The sequence below is a fragment of the Ambystoma mexicanum genome, chromosome 7q (genome assembly GCF_040938575.1).
Source record: "Ambystoma mexicanum isolate Mex_15411 chromosome 7q, UKY_AmexF1_1, whole genome shotgun sequence".
NCBI classification, from domain to species: Eukaryota; Metazoa; Chordata; class Amphibia; order Caudata; family Ambystomatidae; genus Ambystoma; species Ambystoma mexicanum.
The window spans coordinates 617,638,718-617,658,289 of NC_090941.1; positions in this window are offsets into that span (position 1 = coordinate 617,638,718).

Here is a 19,572-nt window from a genome sequence, read left to right on the forward strand (position 1 = left end):
AGGCAGTCAGGCCGAGGCCAGGGCGGCCATCTTTGAATAATCGGCTCCTCGTAGGCTGTAATGGTGGAGAGGGAGAGCTGGCAGGCATAGATGGTGCACTGATGCTGCATTCAGTGCATCATGCAATTTAAACAGCTTCTTCAAAATTATGAAGAGCGCTCGCGTTGCAGGCGCGATTTTCGAAAATGCGGTGGGGTGCACAGGGAACCCAGCAAAGATGCTTGGGCTTACCTGGTGCCCTCAGAAGCTTGCTGGGATGAGGTACTGCTTCAGCAGTGCCTCTCCGGATCTGGCGGCTGGCTTCTGTACTATACCCTCATAATGTGATCAATGGCCAGTGCTCATGGCTTGCATGGCCAGTCTCCACAATCCATGGGGCACGGGCTTTGGCCATGCTGCCTACCCCCATAGGAAAATCAGAGTAGACATTTGTCTTAGCCAAGGGCTAGGCCCACTACCCACAGCAGAAAATGTATGTCACTATTTTTGGTACTTACGTTTCGCCACTTTCAAAAAAGTAAAACACAGAACAGATTTGCAAAAGTATCCATTCAGGTCCATGCTAATGCTCCTCGCACAAGTTTGCTGCAATCACATCCAGCATTCCGTGCAGCAGCTGCAAGTAGATTATTTTTTCCCATTTAAACTTAGAGTTTTGGCCATGCCGCATGCCCCAATAAGTAAATCAGAGTAGGCATTTGTCCTTACCGAGGGCCAGGCCCATAGTCCAAGCACCAAACTTATATCACTATTTAGCATTCCATTGCCCACAGCAGAAAGGTTATATCACTATTTTTTGTACTAACGTTTTGACACTTTGGAAAAATAAAACACAAAACAGATTTGCAGAAGCGTACTTTCATGTCCTTAGTGATGCTGCTCGCACAGTTGTGTTGTAATTCAGTACAGCACTTCAGGCAAGCAAAAAACATGTTCCCATTAAAACCTAGGGCATCGGCCATGCTGCATGCCCCGATAATCAAATCAGAGTAGACGATTATCAAGTAATTGCAGGACGATAGAATGGGTAGATCACTGCGATTCATTTAGTACTTTAGACAGATTACCCTGCTGCTAGTGATGGGGTTCTTAGTGCTGGGTATTCATTAAGTAACTATTGTCGTAATAAAGCAGTCTTGAAAACCATTGTTGGTGCTATATTTATTTTTAGAAGTCAGGCGACATGGGCTTGTACTCTCGAGTGTCTTTCTCAATGTGTGTGGATTGTGGGCCAGTCATTGCTGCGAGGTTGTGGAAATGAGTCCGGCATGCAATCCCAATATCTTGTCCCGGTAAAAAATAAAATCCCATTCAAACCTATCCCAATTTTGAAAAACTTTACCACATAGCCATTCCCTGGTGGCCATGCCCACTTTAACCCCATTGGCAGTCCCTCATGGAACGGGCCAGTAGCCAGATTTGCTGGCCACTCCCCATGGCCACAGTCCATGACTTGTACAATCTGGACACTGCCCATGGTCACCAAAAGTATAACACTATTTGTTGCATCTACATTATGACACTTTTCAAAAAATAAAACACGGACACAAATGCAAAACCATGCTTTCAGGTCCTTGCCAAGGCTCCTTGCACGACTTTGCTGCAAAACCTTCCATGTTTTATTTTTTTGAAAAGTGTTAACATATATGCACATAAAATAGGCATATCACTTCGCTCTCACTTGACAAAATCCATTCAGACTTTGCACAAACATTCAAGGTTGAGTCTATAATCTTTCTAAAATCTTTTGTACACATTTGTCAAACAGCAACAAAATTATCAGCCATTTAAAAATGTTTACCACCCCCCTCTAATTGTGCCACCTCTTCAGAAAATCCCACCAAGCTTTGCAAAAACATTCAAATCTGGGTCTGAAATCTTTTTGCAAAACTTTGTGCAGATTTGTTAAACGGCACCCTATTTATGTCTTTGAAATATTTTGCGACCATCCTCTAATTTTGTTCCTGCTTGGCAAAACAGCACCAAACTGTGTACAACCATTCATGGTCAGATCTAAAATAATGTCACAAAATGTCACGCAGTTTCATTCAGTGGCGCCAAAGTAATAAACCATCCAAAAACGTCTTTTCACCAACCCTGTAATGCAAAAATATAAATGGATGCTCTCGAACATCTGAAATGTTCACAAACATTACAGGGCTGCCCCGAATTATCCACAAACTTGAAAGGTGGAAAATCACCAGCTTTTTGGCTTTTTATGGCTATGTCCCATCCCATCTTCATCACCCCTCACCTCCTAAGAGATTGTTTAGTTTGACAAGTGCAATGTTGTGTTTTTTAATATGTATTTACTGCGATGTCCGTAGACACAGGCGGTTGTCCGTGAATCCAACATGGTTACCGTTTCAAAATATCTGACTCAGCTCATGTTTTTCACCATCCAATAAGCGGGCGGGTCCGATGTCTGTGGACATCACGCCACCGCCTGATTGGCCCAGGGGGGGTGTCCTTGGACCGAATAGGGGAGTGGATCCGTGGACCGAAACCAGATTTCACTCATTTTGTTACCCATTTTTTGGCTGTTTTAAAAAAAAAAAACACTGGACAGATTTACACCAAATTTATGAAAGCACGCTTTCGGGACCAAGCCGCCACTCCTGCCACAAATTTGCTGAAAATCCATCCAGAGATTTGGGCTGTAGGCGTGAACTATTGTTCCCTAATTATTAATGAGGGATGCCCAACATATGCCCTTTATGCACCCAAATATTACTTCTACAACTTTACCAATCATGTCTTTATTTGTATTCAAATCTCTATGGGTTTCTCTGCTTCCATCCCCTTTTCCAACTTGCTATGTATTGCTCAGTTATTATCATTTTAATGTAAGTGTGAATGTGCTTCTTTTCCAATGTAATTTATTTTGTTAATTAAGTAGTCTTACATGTAGCTCAATGAGTGACCTATAAACATAAAATGCTTGAGCTGAGTGTGTACTTAATTCGCTTGAATTTCATAGAGATATAACTCAATTAAATTCCTTATGAGGCAAGAGATTAAAAAAAAAACCCACAAAACACAGCTATGCAACAGTTGCACATTATGTGTAATGGCACTCTTAGTGGAGCTCACATGGATAAGGAGACATAGGGCCTCATTACAACTCCGTGGTAGCCGTGCTGGCAAAACCGGCAGTTGCATTTTTACCAGCACCCGCGAATGGGCAAGAACCGGGTCATGCTGAGTTCGGCGGACCCGGTAATTGCCCATTTGCGGGTGCCGGCAATAAGGGACTCCCCATCTCCATTCGGCCCTATAGGGCCGAATGGGAATGGGGAGCTCGGATGCACCGGCACCATTCAGAATGGTGCCGGTGCATCCGACATGCTGCGCTCACGGGCGCCGCTCTGCCCGTCAGGTCAGACCTGGCGGGCTGACAAGCACCCACGAGCACAGCTCGTAGTTTGGCGGTCCGGGATCTACGGTACCAGCATGCTTACCGTTGCCGTAGTTCCTGGACCGCCATGCTTATAATGAGGCCCATAGTGCTTTTACATCTTAGTTCTCCTGCTTTAAAACAGTAAACATCTCTCAAAACAAACCTGATGGAAATCAAATAAAGTGCTGAGAATTTGGTAGCATAGCTGTCGAAAGCACATCCACTGTTCGCCTGTGGTTTCAATTTCGGCTATTTCAAACCCAACACATTTCATAAACATGTCCTGCATGTCTGATACTCCAAAAGCAAATACAGTCTTATAATAATAATAATAATAATAATAATAATAATAATAATAAATAAATAAATAAATAGAGAAATACAGCGGCCAGATTATCTAACGTGTGCATGAGTTCTAAAAAGTGAGCAAATACTTTGATATTGTAGAATGGAGCAAACATGTTTTGTCATAATCGGTATTATCTCAAAACATTTGCACTGGGGCACAAATAAATCATACCGTTTTCTGTATTATGCTTGCTGCATAACATAAAAAGAAATCTGTTTGCTACATTTCTTTTCATGTTGCTCATCAAACATAGCAAATAAAACAGTCTGTTTCCTTTTTGTCACTGTGCAAACATGTTTAGATAGTCCAAATTGGGGCTAAATCTCTGTGCTCCATTCCCAATTATCACCAGTGCAAAGCTTAGATAATCTGGCCCGCTGCTTTTAATGCCTGCTCCTGCTGTAAGGACACTGCACTGTTTCTAGCCTGGGTAAGCCGACTGTGTTCTGCTTTGCTTGTCCGCTAACAGTGGTGATCAAGTATACAAAGATAACAAGAAAAGCAGACACCCTTTTTCCAGGCGTAAGCTGGAGTCAGGGCATCACCACATTTAACCAGGGTGCTATTATTCACAGAAGCATCTTGGGGGATAATTGCTGCTTTGGAAGCAGTGAGGTGTGCTCTAATGAAAGGCTGGTGTCTTGCCTGTGCTGCAGTATGCAGTAATAAGGTGCCAATTTATACGTGGAATTACCTTGATTATATCGCAGTCTACGAAAGATACAGTACCGTGAATACTGAGCACCCCATAATTAGGCAGAATTCCGCCAAACATATCTTTAACTGGTTACTTGGCATTGCTTGCCAGTGGGATAGCAAGCACCTGCCCTGCCATCCACCTTCTAGAACACGATAGCGCCTGCTGCCTGCCTCCATTGAACACATCCTTTAACAAAGAGTGGTTCACTTTATTTTAAGTATTCAAGACACATTTTATTTGACTCTGTTGTTTCATAAAGAATATCTCAAAAGTCCAAGGACGTTGGTGTATTTCCTTATGCCTAAAACTATAACCCCACCATTGTCTTCTCTTCTTCCAAATGTGAAATTGCACATTTGGAAATTCACAGACATGCCAACATCCTCCATTCCATTTGACTACTCCACGTTGCATTCTAGGACTCGTTGTCCTGGGTTTATAATTGGTAAATCCATGACTACACGTCCCAGAATGCAACTTTAAAACCAGGACTGGTCCAGCGTTTCCCGAATGGAATGGGTAATGTATGCACTCGGGTAACAAAAATGGTAAAATCATTATTACCCCAACCCATCCCAGCTCCTCAATTACCCCGATGTCCTTCTGGTAATGCCCTGGATGCCTCCCCATTCTATGGTGCTCCGTTGCTTCACAGCTCATCATCCCATTGTAGAGCTGAAGTCACCATGCAACCCATGCTGCCCGCCAGTGCCAAATCATTCCATTGGTAACCTCCAGGGGTAGGATATGCCACTGATGTACACCTGTTCTGTTGGCATGTGTTTCTGTAGTCAGGCTTGCAGAAGACTGAGAGGTCACATGCTCATTTCCATGTACCCCACGTCAGCTCTGTGGGATCAACCAGATTGTTCAGTTGGCTAAAAGCAGTGTTGAGTGCCTTCTGTGGTGCTCCTGCAATCAATGTTGATGGGTGGAGAATGGAGAGAAGGTACTTGTTGCAGACAAACCCTGCTGCACAAAGGGTGGATACCTAGAGGTCGGCTAAGTGATGGCATGATTTCTGTGTGCATTCATTTGCCTACTCCAAGTCTCCCTGTCTTCATACAGTGCATGCACACATGATATATGATCAGCATGGGCTGTGTCACAAGAGCACATAACATTGCACCCCTGGGCTGGGCACACGTGGGCTCATTTGCATGGTGCATAGAAGAATGCATGGTAACATGCCCGAGAGGTGTGATCATGGCTGCATGCATAGCGAGCTTCTGGGAATTGTGATCATTAGGTCATTTGAAGCAGGGACATGGATCCAAATATAGGTTTCTTCCTCCTTCCCCAGGCTCAAGAGGAATGAGTTTAAATCAGCCATACATGTACATGCCGGCATGATTTCATGTAATTTACTATGGATTGCACTCCATTCTGTATGATTTTAAAAGGTGAACCTATTCCATGGGAATACGTGTTGGAGGCCTCACAGTGTGCCGACACAGTGGGAGTGAAGTGCTATTGAAGTGCTAATGATGGTTGCAATCCCTTGTCCACGCGGCTTAACATGCATTGTTTTTGTGGTGTAGAGGATAGAGCAGTGGATGACATTGCATACATTTTCAATGCACTTCATGCTATTTGTATGGCAGTCCTAAGGACCGCCCATGGCTTCTCTCATCTAGGAAGCCACCCACCTGGAACAAGTTAATCAGAGGCACTACACTATGCTGGTGGGTGCATGGACACATTCATGATCATCATCGAAGTACTGTTAGGTGGTTACTCTATGCCCCTGAGAGCACTGTCTATGGAATGTGGCCTGGGGTTTCTTTTGGCTCTCAATTCTCCCCTTGCTGGCGTATGTATGGCTAAAATCATTCTACCTTAATGCAATAGGCATAGGAGCGCTGAGAGGTGTCACAATTCTCTTGCTAAAAGACATGGAATCAAAATCTGCCCCTCCACACTCTCCCAGTGGCATACATTACCCCACACTACGCGGGGCCGCTTCCTTACCAGTAATCTTCATTACTCTGAGTGCAAGTCAACCTCATTACAGTCCTTAACATTACTCCCTCCGGAGATCGTTTGTGGTTTTAAACCACTTGGTAACGTTATGTTATACCAAAGGAGAAGCACCACAACACACAGGTAACTAAGTGCTCGTCCAAAGTGACGAATCCAAACCGGGAATAATCTTAAAATAAGGCACTTTTTCACTTTTTACCTTTTTTTCTAAAGATCGTTAGATTATCGATACCAAATGGCCTCTGGCAGAGTATTGCATAACTTGGCAGCAGTAAATGCACAAGACCTTCGTAAGCCTTTAGACTTTAGTCTAAATTGATTTAAGGTCATGGGATAACGAGTGACTGATCTCTGGGGTCTCGAGGAAGTCAACCATTTCCAGTCCTTCTGGATTTAGTCGAGAGATGTGCCACATAAGGTTTAAAGTCTATTCTGGCCCTGATTGGCTATAAGGGGCGATTCCTTAAGGCCGGGGAGATATGAGCATGTCTCGATGTGTTAGAAATAATGCGTGCAGCTGAATTCTGCATAACATGAAGACAATGGAGTGCAGATTTAGTAATACCAGCATACAGAGCATTCCAATCCAAGCGTGACCCCATGATCGTAGGGGCTATATGTAGTAGCGCAATACTCCTGGATACGAGAGGCTTCATTTGTTTCAAGATCATCCTCTGGAAATGGGATGTACTGAACACTCGGTTCACTTGACCGTATTAAAGACAGGTGTCTAAAATTATTCATAGAGATTTTATAGAAGGTTGTGTTTTTATCAAGGGACCAGCAAGAGAAAACTGTGGATATGAATCCAGAGATTTAGAAAGGTGTGAAGGGTGCCACAAACAAGATCTAGGTATTCTCTTATCTAAATCCTAGTCGGTTCTCTCAAATCCATTTTCAATAAGCCCAAAAAATTGAATGAACATGTAATCTATTGGTATCTGGGTCCTGTTCTAACCGAAACATGATTTGGGTATCATTTGTATAGTTCATGGAGAGATTTCATGAAGATGTTAAGCAATTTGGGGAGATACATGAACTATTTGGGATGCCACAATCCATGGTCCCTGCTTGAGAAACTTGATGGTTAACTTAAATTCGAGAAATTCTGTTACATAGCATGGAGCGCACCCATTCTACAGAATTACCTGATGGGTGAGCAACCTCTTTAAAGCAATGTAGTAGGAGAGCAGGGTCAATAGTATCGAATGCCGCTGATCAATCCAGGAGCATCAGCAATCCCATTTGGTCTATTGATCCTATCTTGAGGATTGCATCTTTCACATTGACCAGCGCCAGCTCCGCTCCTCTCCCTGATCTAAATCTGGATTGATGGTCTCCCAAGAGGGCAGAGTTTTCGAGGTGTAATTGGACCTGAGCAGTCACTACTGGGCCAAGATATTTTTATAAGAAAGGTTACATTGCTTACTGGACACTAGCTTGCACAGTCCTCTGATGGAGGATTGGGCTTCTTCTTCAATAGCTGAGTAACCCAGGCTTGTTTCAGGTCCTCTGGAACATGACATTCTTTGAATGAACCATTGGGCCTCATTACAAGTCAGCCGGTACAGAAACAAGGGTGGCAGTAAATCCGCCGCCACCGTTGTTTCCAGACCGGCTGATTCCAAGTCCTGCAGGCGGGAGGTGTCACTCCCGCCAGGTCTCACCTGGCAGAAGTAACACCAAACGCCTGCAGGCAGACATGGAAACACCGGCTCTGTCATAGACGGAACCAGTGTTTCCATGGTCCTCATCCCCATGGAGTACTATAGGACTCCATGGGAATGGGGCTTAACAGAATTCCGCCTCCAGAATTACCGGATAACCAGGGTTGTAATGCCCGTTGATTCCGGCATCCATGGAGGCGGAATGGAATTACCGTTCTGGCGGCAGCCTGCCAGTTTTTCCGGCACGGCTACCGCCAGACTCATAATGAGACCCATTGATACATTTGGAGATAAAGGTTCTTAATGGCTCTGCACATTCTTTTACAATGATAGATGGACATGGGTCTTTAGAACCATGTGTGTGTTTTAAGTGCCAAGGACGAGTATGCTCGTCCTTTTTGCATAGACTTGCATAATAGCCTGGCACTTAAGGGGTTTAATTGACATCAAGAAAGATTTGATTAATGAAACAGGAGGTCTCAGTAAGTCAGAGGTGCTTTCTTAGCCACTTTAGTGGAGGAGCTAAAAAAAATGTGAAGCAGCAAAACATTTTTTCAGGGGCTTCTGAAACCCCCGCCTGCCGAGTGGGGACTCACCGCATAGTGTAAGGACTGCGGAATGAGGTAATTAGAGGTGCACTGCTGAGCTGCCACAAATGTTTGCGAAAACATGACACAATTTGGCAGTGAGGTTTTATGGAGAGCATTGGTGGGTTGCCATTGGTGTTATCTGCCAAGCATAACGCTTGCAGGAGTGTATTTACAACACATGGGCTACTATTTTCTGGCTTTTAGCCTCTTTCAATGTGTTTCTTTCATAAATGTATATTGTAAATTGTCTTTATTCTCCTTGGCGTTGTCCTAGCTACTGGAGTGTATTAAGTGTGCAATGTGCATATTTTAATTAATGGATCACATTTTAATTTTGAAAAGTGTTCTTGTTAGCTACATATCCAATATTCTACTCTCTCATACGATTACTATACTGCTAGTTCCTCCACCCCTTAATGCTTCCCTGCATTCTCAACCATGGATCTTCCCAGTCATCCAACTGCTGAGGAAAACAATGTGTCTCAGCTGATGCCGTTGACACAAGTATAAATGCCCCATCCTTCTCACTGCATAGATGGGCTCTCCACTGACCCTGACCACAGCTCACAACACAGACAAATCTTCCTACTCCCAAATCCCCCACCATCGTAAAGATCACATAGATTTTCTGCTCTGCTTTGGATGGTAATTCTTGCAACTGCCCCCCAGTCCCAAAATAGACAGGCACTGTTGCCACTTCCCTTCAGGTTCAGGGCCGCTGCTAGCGCCTTCCTATAACCCCACAATATTCCTGGATGTGGGGGCAATCCCACCAGATATGGTCCCAGGTGCCAACCTTTCCACATTGTCTCCAGCAAAGATTTGACACCGGGGGATAGAATGAGTGCAGTTTCTCCAGGATTAGATGCCACTGGAACATAAACTTAGTCTGCATTTCTTGTGTTTGTAGGGATCTTGCCAGCATTGGTATTTTGGCCCACAGCTGCTCCCAGTCCCCCATGTCTATGCCCTGACCGACTACCCCTCCCAAAAGGATTTATATTTTCTTTTGTCTGCCGTCTCCCCCTGTTTGATTGAAGCATAAACTGCACCCACCAGGTTTGTCTCCAGAGTCTGATGTTAGGTACTACTCAAAGGGGGTTAACTCTCGCGTGGCTTGACCTTTCATTCTAGGGTGCAGAACACAGTGTCTTATCTGGAGGTAACGAAACCTCTCCGTCTCCTCTAGTCCAAATTCCTCCTTGCAGTGGGGTAATGTTTTAATTTCAGATCCCCTGAACATGTCCCGCACTTTAAGGCACTCCTCTCTCCATGCTCTGAAACCCCACTCCACTTGCCCGGGGGTAAACCCTGGATTGTCAAAGATTGGGGTAAATGGTGAAGGGAATGTGATGATTTCAGCTTGTTTTATCACCTCGTCCCAGGAGTCCCCTCACACTGATTGTATTTAGCTAGAATAGATATTCTTGGGTCTGTCTCCCTTTGTACAGTACATCTTCTATATTTTCCACAATTAAGGCCTTATCCATTGCAAATTAGATTTTCCCCTGATCGTCTTTCAGCTAGTCCCTCATTATCCTAATCTGGGCTGCTTTAAAGTACGCTGTCAATCTGGTTCCCCAATCCCGCCCCTATTCCTCAGAAGCTTTATCAACCCCCCTGGCTATCTTTGTTTTTTATTATTCCAAATAAATCTGCCTGTGTGCTTTTTTAGTGCTCGAAAGAAGTAGGTCAGGACCTGGGTGAGAAGAGTCATAAAATAGTACAGTAACTGTGGAGGAACCACCATTTTATACACATTAATCCTCCCCATCCAAGATATGGACAAGGGCCACCAATTTATTTCTAACTGTTTCTAATAGGGGCATGTAGTTGACCGCAAATAGTTCCTCCATTTTTCTAGTCAGGTTACCCCCAAGTAGGTTAAATATTGTCCAACCCATTTGTATGGTAGGCTCCTCTTTAGCTCCTCCTCAATCTCCCTTGGCGTTATCAAGTTCAATATCTCAGTTTTCTGGGGGTTGATTTTTAGCCCTACTACCCTCCCAAAATCATTCATCTCAGTCTACCATAGCTCTCAGATAGTCATGTTGGTCACCAGCGTTAATAGCATGTTGTCCGCAAAGGCGACTATCTTGTGAACCCTCCCGCCGACGAATGGTATCCCCTTTATTTCCCAGTTCGCTCGAATTGCAGCCAAGAGTGGCTCCAGATATATTGCATAGAGCAGGGGGAAGGAGGGCATCCCCGTTTCGTGCCCCTTTGTACTTTTATGAGCTCTGACAATTGGCCAGTAATGAATAGTTTTAGTGTTGGGTTCTGATAATTGGCCCGAATCATAATAAGAAATTTCTCCCCAAAGCCCATTTGCTATATTGTGATAACCTTTTCTATGAGGTGGGATATTCTCCTAGATTTGTTACCAGTCTGTCTAATTTTTATAAACCCTGACTGGTCGCAGCCAATTATACTGGGGAGGTAATCGGTTCAGGTGGCTGGCAGTACCTTTGTGTAGATCTTGGCATCCATGTTGATTAGGGCTATTGGTATGTACGAGTCACATACTGTTGTGTCCTTACCTTCTTTAGGGAGGAGAACCACTTTCGCTTCTTCCATGTTAATTGTTATGTTCCCTCCCATCCAATATCATTAAATATTGGGACCAAATACGGAATCCAAGATTCCCTGTACATTTTATAAAATTCAGTATTGAAACCTTCCGGTACCCAAGACGTATTTAGAGGGAGGGCCATAATGACCTTCCGTACTTCCTCTACTGTGATATCCAGCCCTAGTGCTTCTTTCTCATGGATTGGAATTTGGGTCACTTCCTTTGCTTTCAAGTAGTCGGTTTGACTTTGTTCTAAGGGGTTGGCTGAACTGTACAGCTTTGTGTAGAACTGTGAGAACTCCCAAACGATGTCCTTGGTGTCTGTACTCTCCCCCCTTCCACCTTTACCATGAGAATCGATTTAGCTTTCTCCTCCCTTCTCAGCATCCTAGCCAGCAAGCTATCTGCTTTGTTGGCCTTTATGTAATATTTCTGTACTAAGAAAGCCAGTACCTTCTCTGCTGCCCTTGCCTGAATAATCTCCAGCTGCACCTTTATTGCTCTATATTCCTTTCTCGTGGCCCCACTAGCACCCCTACCCATCCTGGCCATTTCTCCCTTTAACTTCACTTCTAGGTTTATTTCCTCTATTCTTAGCTCCCTGTCCCTCTGGGCCTTGATCGCTATAATCCTTCCCCTGATAGTAGCCTTGAAGGTATCCCAATCTCGTGTGCTCCAAAGTCTCCTTCTCCCTGTTGTCTCTGAAAAAATGTGTTATATTCATCCAGCTCCCACCTCAACATCTCATCTTTGAACAGATGCCCCAGGTACCTCCACTTCCATAGCCCCAGGGACCCCCACCTTCTAGCTACCGGTACCTTTATGGGGGTGTGGTCGGATAAAAGAATCACCCCCACCTCGATGGCCCCTACACGACCCAGGAGTTTCCTAGAGGCCACACATAGTCAATCCTTGATGAAGAGCGCTGAACGAGCGAATAAAATGTAAACCCCTCTCCATCTCCTTCTTTCTCCCTCAACACGTCTACTAAGGCTAATCTGTTGACCTATTCTGGCAGTTCATTCAAAGTTTCCCATGGTTTCCTTTAGAGTTTGTCGATCTGTCCTTTCCTGGGTCCCAAGCCATATTGAAATTGCCTGTTCGAATTATTAGGTCCTTTGCAAATTTCTCAAGCCTAATTAAGGAGCTTTGGGGAAAGGTATCCTGGCTCTTATTTTGGGCATAGATAGTTGGCAAAGTGAATCCTTCCCTCCTCCCCTTCAGGTTTACTGCTATATAGCTCCCTAGGGCTTCCCTGTCTGTGTCTGTTACTATGAGATCTAAGTTGGGTCACAGGGCTATCAACACTCCCGCTCTCTTATTCTTGTCCATAGACTGGACAATAGTGGGGAATCCCTACACACTCAGACAGTCCCTGTCCTACATGCGTTTCCTGTAATGTATTATGTCTGTCCCCTCCCTCCGCAGGTACCACTCCAATTTCTTTCTCTTCACCACGGAGTTCAGGCCTTTTATATTCAGGGATATCAGGTTTAATTTACTGTAGTTCCCTATCTCCCTAGGTTATTCCCTTTTCCTCGTGTTCTCTTCCCCACCCTTGGTCGGACTCCCTCTCTCCACCGCCCGCCCACCCACTTCACCTCCCATCAGATGGAGGAGCTCAACCGGCTTTTAGCCCCCCTCCGAATCTCCCACTTGGGAATTGAGTCCCCTAGACACCCCAGCCTGAGCCCCAACAGGTTCACCCCAATCCATTCTTTCTGGGTTCCTCCCCTCCCAACAGGGGGGTTGGTCAGATCCTCATATTCCCCCGTACATGAAGGAGAAGATTGTTTTCCCAGAATCCTCTAAGGATTCTTCCCCTTCAATTTGGAGGACACCAACTTCCTCCCCAAAATGGGCCTTTTTGAGGTCTTTATTTCTCCTACCCACCCTCTGTTGCGTGGGTTGCCGATTTTCAGTGGCAGGAGATTTTTGTTCTGGTTCTGGGGTGTCCAGGGTCTTTTCACAGGACGGATGAGGAAGGAAGCTTCCGCTAGGGCTTTACACCCCTCTTCCCCTTTGCCTCCTCCTCTGGAACCGGTGCATTGTTGGAGTTTCTCCCTGTCATTGTTCTGGGGTGCCAGACCCTTGGTTTGTGGGGTTCTGAGCAGCCATGTTCATCTGAAGGTTCTGTTGAGTCCTCGGCATGCAACTCAGATCCTGGGTAAGGTTCTGGACCTGGTGCTCCAGTTGGGATACCTGTTCTGGCTGGTACGGGGGTCTCTGCTCATACTTCAGTTGTTCACGGGAAGGGTAGCTATCCCTTCTCCAGTAGTACCCTGGAGATGGTGGATTTTGGTAGCCCTTCCCCATTGGCCACCCCTCTCCTGGATTGGGTTGTCTTGGCTCCTGAAACCGGAGAAAGAAAGGAGGGTTGCCCTGCAGGTTGGGGTTTCGAGGGTACTGGGGACAAAAACTTAACAAGGGATTTGGGGGAGTACTACCCTCCTGATGGAAGTTAGGAGGGAATTTTCCTGGGGGAGTACTTACCCGGCGGGACCCCCCTTGGGCTCGAGGAGTCCATACATACCCCAAGATAGGCCAGTTGCCCTTGTACCTGGTACTTATATACTGAGGAGAAGTAGGGGTCGCATTAGTGGGATTACCTTCCTGATTGCCACCTGTTTGTGATTGGCTTGAAGGCCTTCTTGGCCTTTGGTTTTGCTGGTTTGGGATTGGTGCATTTTTAGGCTCCCTCATTTCTAGTTCTAAAATGGGGGCAACCGTCACCTCCGCTAACTTAGCAGCAGCAATGGTGTCGGCTGGTTCTGGGTTTTTGGTCTGATTTTTATTTTCAGCAGGTTTTTGGACTTCATAAATGCGGATCGCCTGCTCTATTACCCAGTCCAGATCTCTTTTATCGTGGAAATCCCTCACCAGCTGGGTCATAATATACTTTGGGAGAACATGAACGAAAGTAGTTATAAACTCCCTGCTATCCGTGCACACCCTCCTAGTGGTTTGTGCAAAGGCGCGTTTTAGCTCCTGCACAAATTCTTGTGGGGCCTGATCTTCCCGCACTGCAAATTTTAGGCTTCTTTGCGAGCCTCCTGGGAGTTTCTGTGGGCGGAAAAGTGTTTCAAGATGGCCGCCCTGTAGGTGGACCATCTTGAATGATTCTGGTCCTCCAGTCCAGCAAAGAAGCTGCAGTACTCTGGAGAGAACGTCCACTTAGCATACTCTATGCAGTTCTGGTTGTCTTTAAGATGAAAAGTGTCCATCATCTGCTCATAGAGTTCCAAATGTTAAACAGAATATTTTGCGTTTTTTGTGGTATAAGGATATGAAATTCCTAATGGCCTTAATCTACCTAATGGGGTCTTTTGCCATAACTCTCTTTAGTTTATTTGCCTTCTTTGGCTTAGTCACCCAAGCCACTCGCCCTCAGACTCAGAGGCGCTACTGTTGGAGGACCCCTCCTGATCTTCTAGGTGCTCCCTGATTCTTTGAGCTTGGAGAGGGGTCGCAGAATGGTGGGGCCTAGTTTCTACTCTACTGTGGTGCACAGGAGAGTAGTCTTCTGACTCATCCCTGATTTCACGGTTTGCAGAGGATCTCCCCCACTGCCCTGATCAAAATGCTCTTTTTGGGCCTCATTTCATTCGGTTTACCTACAAATTGAACCAACTGGTCTCTTGGAAGGTAATATTTCTGTAGATCTAATTCCCTGACTTTCCCCTAATAAGAGACTTTCTTGTCAGAGACATCAGCTTTTATGTTTTGGTATCTATACTGGGACACCCGTGCATCAATCTCTGGGGGCACTGACCTGTCAGACCAATCACCTATTTCATTCCGCCGGCCTCATGGTTTCTGGTCCCTGGGGACCAGTAGACAGGAAGTCAGCAGTGTTCTATGTATTAAATGGGTTTGAGTCCTCTAGCACAGAGGTCATCATACTATGATCAGGGGTGGCCCTGTCCCTCCCTATCTGTTCGGGGTCCCTCCAGTTTGTATTAGATCTAGAATATTCTTTCTTCAACCTTGCTAGTTTTTCCTTCTCAGTCCTTATCTCTTGATAATAGGCAAAGATCTGAACCTTTTGCTCGGCTATTAGGGTTTTACTGGCCTCTATGACCCGCTCTTGAGCATCCACTTGTTTGTGGAGTCCATCATTCCCCTCACAGAGGGCCTCATTATCCCTTTGTGCTGCCTGTATAGTCCGGGCACCCTGAGTCCATTTTTGTTGTAGGTGGTGAGCCTCCCTTTTCTGCACATTCAGAGCCCCTATGGCCTGCTCTAACTCGAGTTCCATTTGCCTCCTATGTCCCATTAATTTATCATATTCTTCTTTTAGACCAGTCAGTCCCTGAAGGTCTGACTCCCTTTTCTCCAGATTGGTTTTTAAATTACACATTTCCTGGTGGAGGGCCTCTTTCTCCTGATACAGAGCACCCCTTTATTCCGCTAGGTCATCCCTTTGTTGTGTTATGACACCTAATTTCGGGTGCTCTTCGTCAAATTCTGCTGGGGAGTGGAGGTCTCTCATAATTAATTTATTATTTTCCTCTTCTAATCTTTTTAACTTATTCTGTAAAGTGGCCATTCGCTCTGTACTGGCATTGTTGTATCTTACTTGTTGTTCTAATTTCAGTTGACCCTCCTCCAAGGAGTCAACCTTTTCTTGACACTCCATTCTTAAAGCATTTATTTGGGCCTCTTGGTCTACATTATTCTGCTGTTGGAGAGCCAAGTCCTCTTTTAATTATTTTATGCAATTTCTAGATTCTGCCTCAGAATCTTGGCTCTTTTGCAAGTTTTGTTCCGCTAATTTCAGTTCAGTCTGGATTTGAGCTAAAAGTTCGGATTGATTTTGCGCAAGAGTTGTATTTTCCTCATGATTTTTCTGCATCACTCTCATAGGAAGATACATATATGCTGTAATTCTGACAACTTTACTCTGCTCCTCTTTAATTTTCAGAGTCATGTATAACTCGCTCAATGCTTGGTGTAATAACCCACCGTCCTGCCATGAATCCATGTCTATGGTGGTGACCTGTTGCAGTATTTCTTCTAGCCAGACTTTTTCATCTTGTTCTGGGCATTACCCACCGACAAATAACTTGTGCAGAAGGTGCTCCCTAGCTATATTGATCTCTACTGTGGCCATTTTGGAAATTGTTCTTTCTTTATTCCTTTATTTACGTAAGGGTGATCTGTATTCTATTGCTTTTTGTCTATTTTTAGGGTTGATTTAACTTTAATTTCATACACTTAGGATTTTTGTTTTGGATGGCACTTCTACAGTGTAACCCAGTATTTCAACTACAGAAAGTATTACCACCTTGGGGTTTAGTCTGCTGTGTTAGGCTGTCATGGGTGAATCAAAAACTCCATCCCCAACTCGAGCCCCCAATTTGTTAAGGATTCCAATCGGGCGTCACCCACCAGACCCGGACACTGGGTCTTATCCTGCGATGTGGTGTTCAATAGGAATCCTTTTTCTTTAATTTCAATTAATTCAAACTGAGCCGCTAGCCGACCCGTCCCACACCCCCTTTTACAAATACCCCGGGTAACAATGTACAATGAACCAGGCCGGTGGGTGAAAATACAATATTGATTTATTTTTAAAATTCACAAAAATCACACACATTTTAATATTGGGCAGCAATCACCAATGGGGTGATAATGACAATGGAAATGGGAGCAATGCACTTGGTTAACCTTCTAGTAGAACATATCCAAAGCACAAGTGAATAAGATCACTTTTTGAATTAGGATAGATAGCACCCAAGTTAAGGTTTCCCCCTGCAAAGTTCCCTCAACACACAAATAATCGAATTTGATAGAAAGAAGCACCAGGTAGTCAGGGATAAGAGGAAGCAACCAGAATCAAAATCCAACTTTCCCTCACAAAATAAGAGGCAAAAAAAACCCTAAAAACCTTTGCAAAGGCCTAAAATTACACTCAGATTTTGAAAAATAGTTAATTATATGTGTGTTAAATAAGGGTATACATATGTTGTATCGCAGTATTAGGAATGTTATCTCACTATCAACCATCAGGCAAGGTATCCCAAAAGCATACAGTTCACAAAACAGATTGCAATTGAAAACCCAGTGCAGCCGGATTCACACATGGAAAGGTTGCACCGGGTGAAAAACACTGAACTGGAATGCATTCTTTGGGCTGGGGGATAGACGTATATCACAGGGACAATATAGAGGTGAAAAGAGGTCTCTAGCTACAGAACTGGTTGAGATTTGCAAGATAGAAGAAGGTTCGCTTTTGGGTAAAATAAAGCAGCAATGGAAGAGAGAAAATCAGATTAGAAACAGGACAGGTTTCACTTAAACTTCATTATTGAGACTATATTCTTAAAGAGGGACACAGTAAGATCCAAGGTTGATTTGCGACATCAACCTTGTCACCCCAGCGTTCAACTTTATGTGGAAATTTGTTTGATTACTCAAAATATGACTGAGGGTTTATGAATTACAGAAGACAGAATTAATAGAGAGATGGCGCTAGCACTTAGAATTCTCCATGCTCCCTGTCCTTGACTTTCTAACAGTTTTAACAAGTTACCAGGGTATGGGTAGGATTGCTTAGAGAGTGGAATAAAGACAGAAGGGTCAAGATGGAGAGACTATTATGTGTTTCTCTTGGATGGGGAAATACTCACAGTCCACGCTTGAGTTTTAAGATTTTGGAACAGTCAGAGTTCTGGTCACAAAAGATTCTGGTCACCGGATAGCAGACTCTCCTGGCAAAACACAGCTGGGCAAAGGTCTGGTCACTGGATAACAAGGACAGTTGGATGGCAGGGTTGCAGCGGGCATGCAGTTAGTGGGCAAAAATCCAGGCTGATCTCAGGATGCTTCCAAAAGAATACCAACGCTTTTCCCGTTGGTATTTGGGATTTAGTGGGATTTCATGATTCAGGCCTTGCAGTGGAATCTGGATCAGCTATGCTTTGGCTTTGCAGTGGGATCTGGAATCAGGCAAGATGGATGGAGAAGATCAGGAACGCAGGCACAGGAAATTCAGGAAAGACACTCCCTAAAGTCCTGTCAGCCACCCTTTATATAGAGCATGATGACATCACAGAATTATTTGTGGGCAGAACTGAGCTAGGCCTACCGCCAAGACTCGGATAGATCAGCCTAAATTAATTGCCTCCCTGAGGAGGAGTATCCGTTTATGAGGTTGCATTTTATGAGGTGAAAAGCCTCCCCACAGTCCTTTTTGCCAAAAATCTGTCATAACATAATTTACACATTTGTACAGTTGTGGCACTTTAAGAAATCACATGGGCAGATTATATATTGTATGTAGAGCATAGCAGTCCAATCCTCACAGTTGTAGGACCTTGTTTCGCCCTTCGACCAGTTTTTTGCACTTTTCAGTGAGAATTATATTACTTTAAATTCTATAACTTTACACATGTGCATAGATTATTATTAGGCATATCAGTATTATATTTTACAGTGGCATCCGTACACTTTCCTCAGAATATCCACTTCTTTGCCATTTCTGTTCTCCACATGGCAGTGAAGTCCACAATGTCTTAAGACCAAAAAATCACATTTAAACCGTTAACTTTTTACATTTTTGCAAAGTCCTGTTGCAATGATAAAAGTCTTACAAGTTTTATTGATAACATAGTCTTTTGAAGCAAATGGGCTGGCCTTTGTCCTTCACTGGACCATTTTTTTCTCTTCAGCTACCAGCAATTGTCATCTCCCCAGACGGAGGATGGGAGTTTCCCAGCTTGATTGAAGGTTTATCGCCCCGTATCCACTTCGCACATCTGTGTAACCGAAATCCTATTGTAAGAGACATTAAGCACAGACCAAAGTCTGTAAAGGTAGCAATTATCACTTGTGTTCCAGTATCTACTGTGGGTGGCCTTCTGTTGCTAGCATCCTCCAAGCAGAAACCTGTTTTAAGCTACATTTCCCCCATGTAGCCACTGCCTTATAATCCCTTATCTTGTTTATTTTTGTCCTGAAACTGAAGAAAGCCTGCTGAATAAAACCTATATATATATATATATATATATATATATATATATATATATATATTGTGGTCCCTGTACCTGAGGGCAGGGAAATTGGAAGGCACTCCAGGAAGCGGTCTTGCGTGCAGGAATCGCGGCAAAACACAGAAGCAGCAGACCATTTATATCAGCCAAAAAGTCTTCTTTAATACATTAAATGTCCAGGACAGAAAGAAAGAAAAAAATCACAAAAACGACATGTTTCGCTGTAACAAACCGCTTGCTCACGTTAAGGGCGAGAGACACAAAGGAAGGACCATTTATACAGATTTACACTCTATGATCGTAGTATAGAGAGTCAC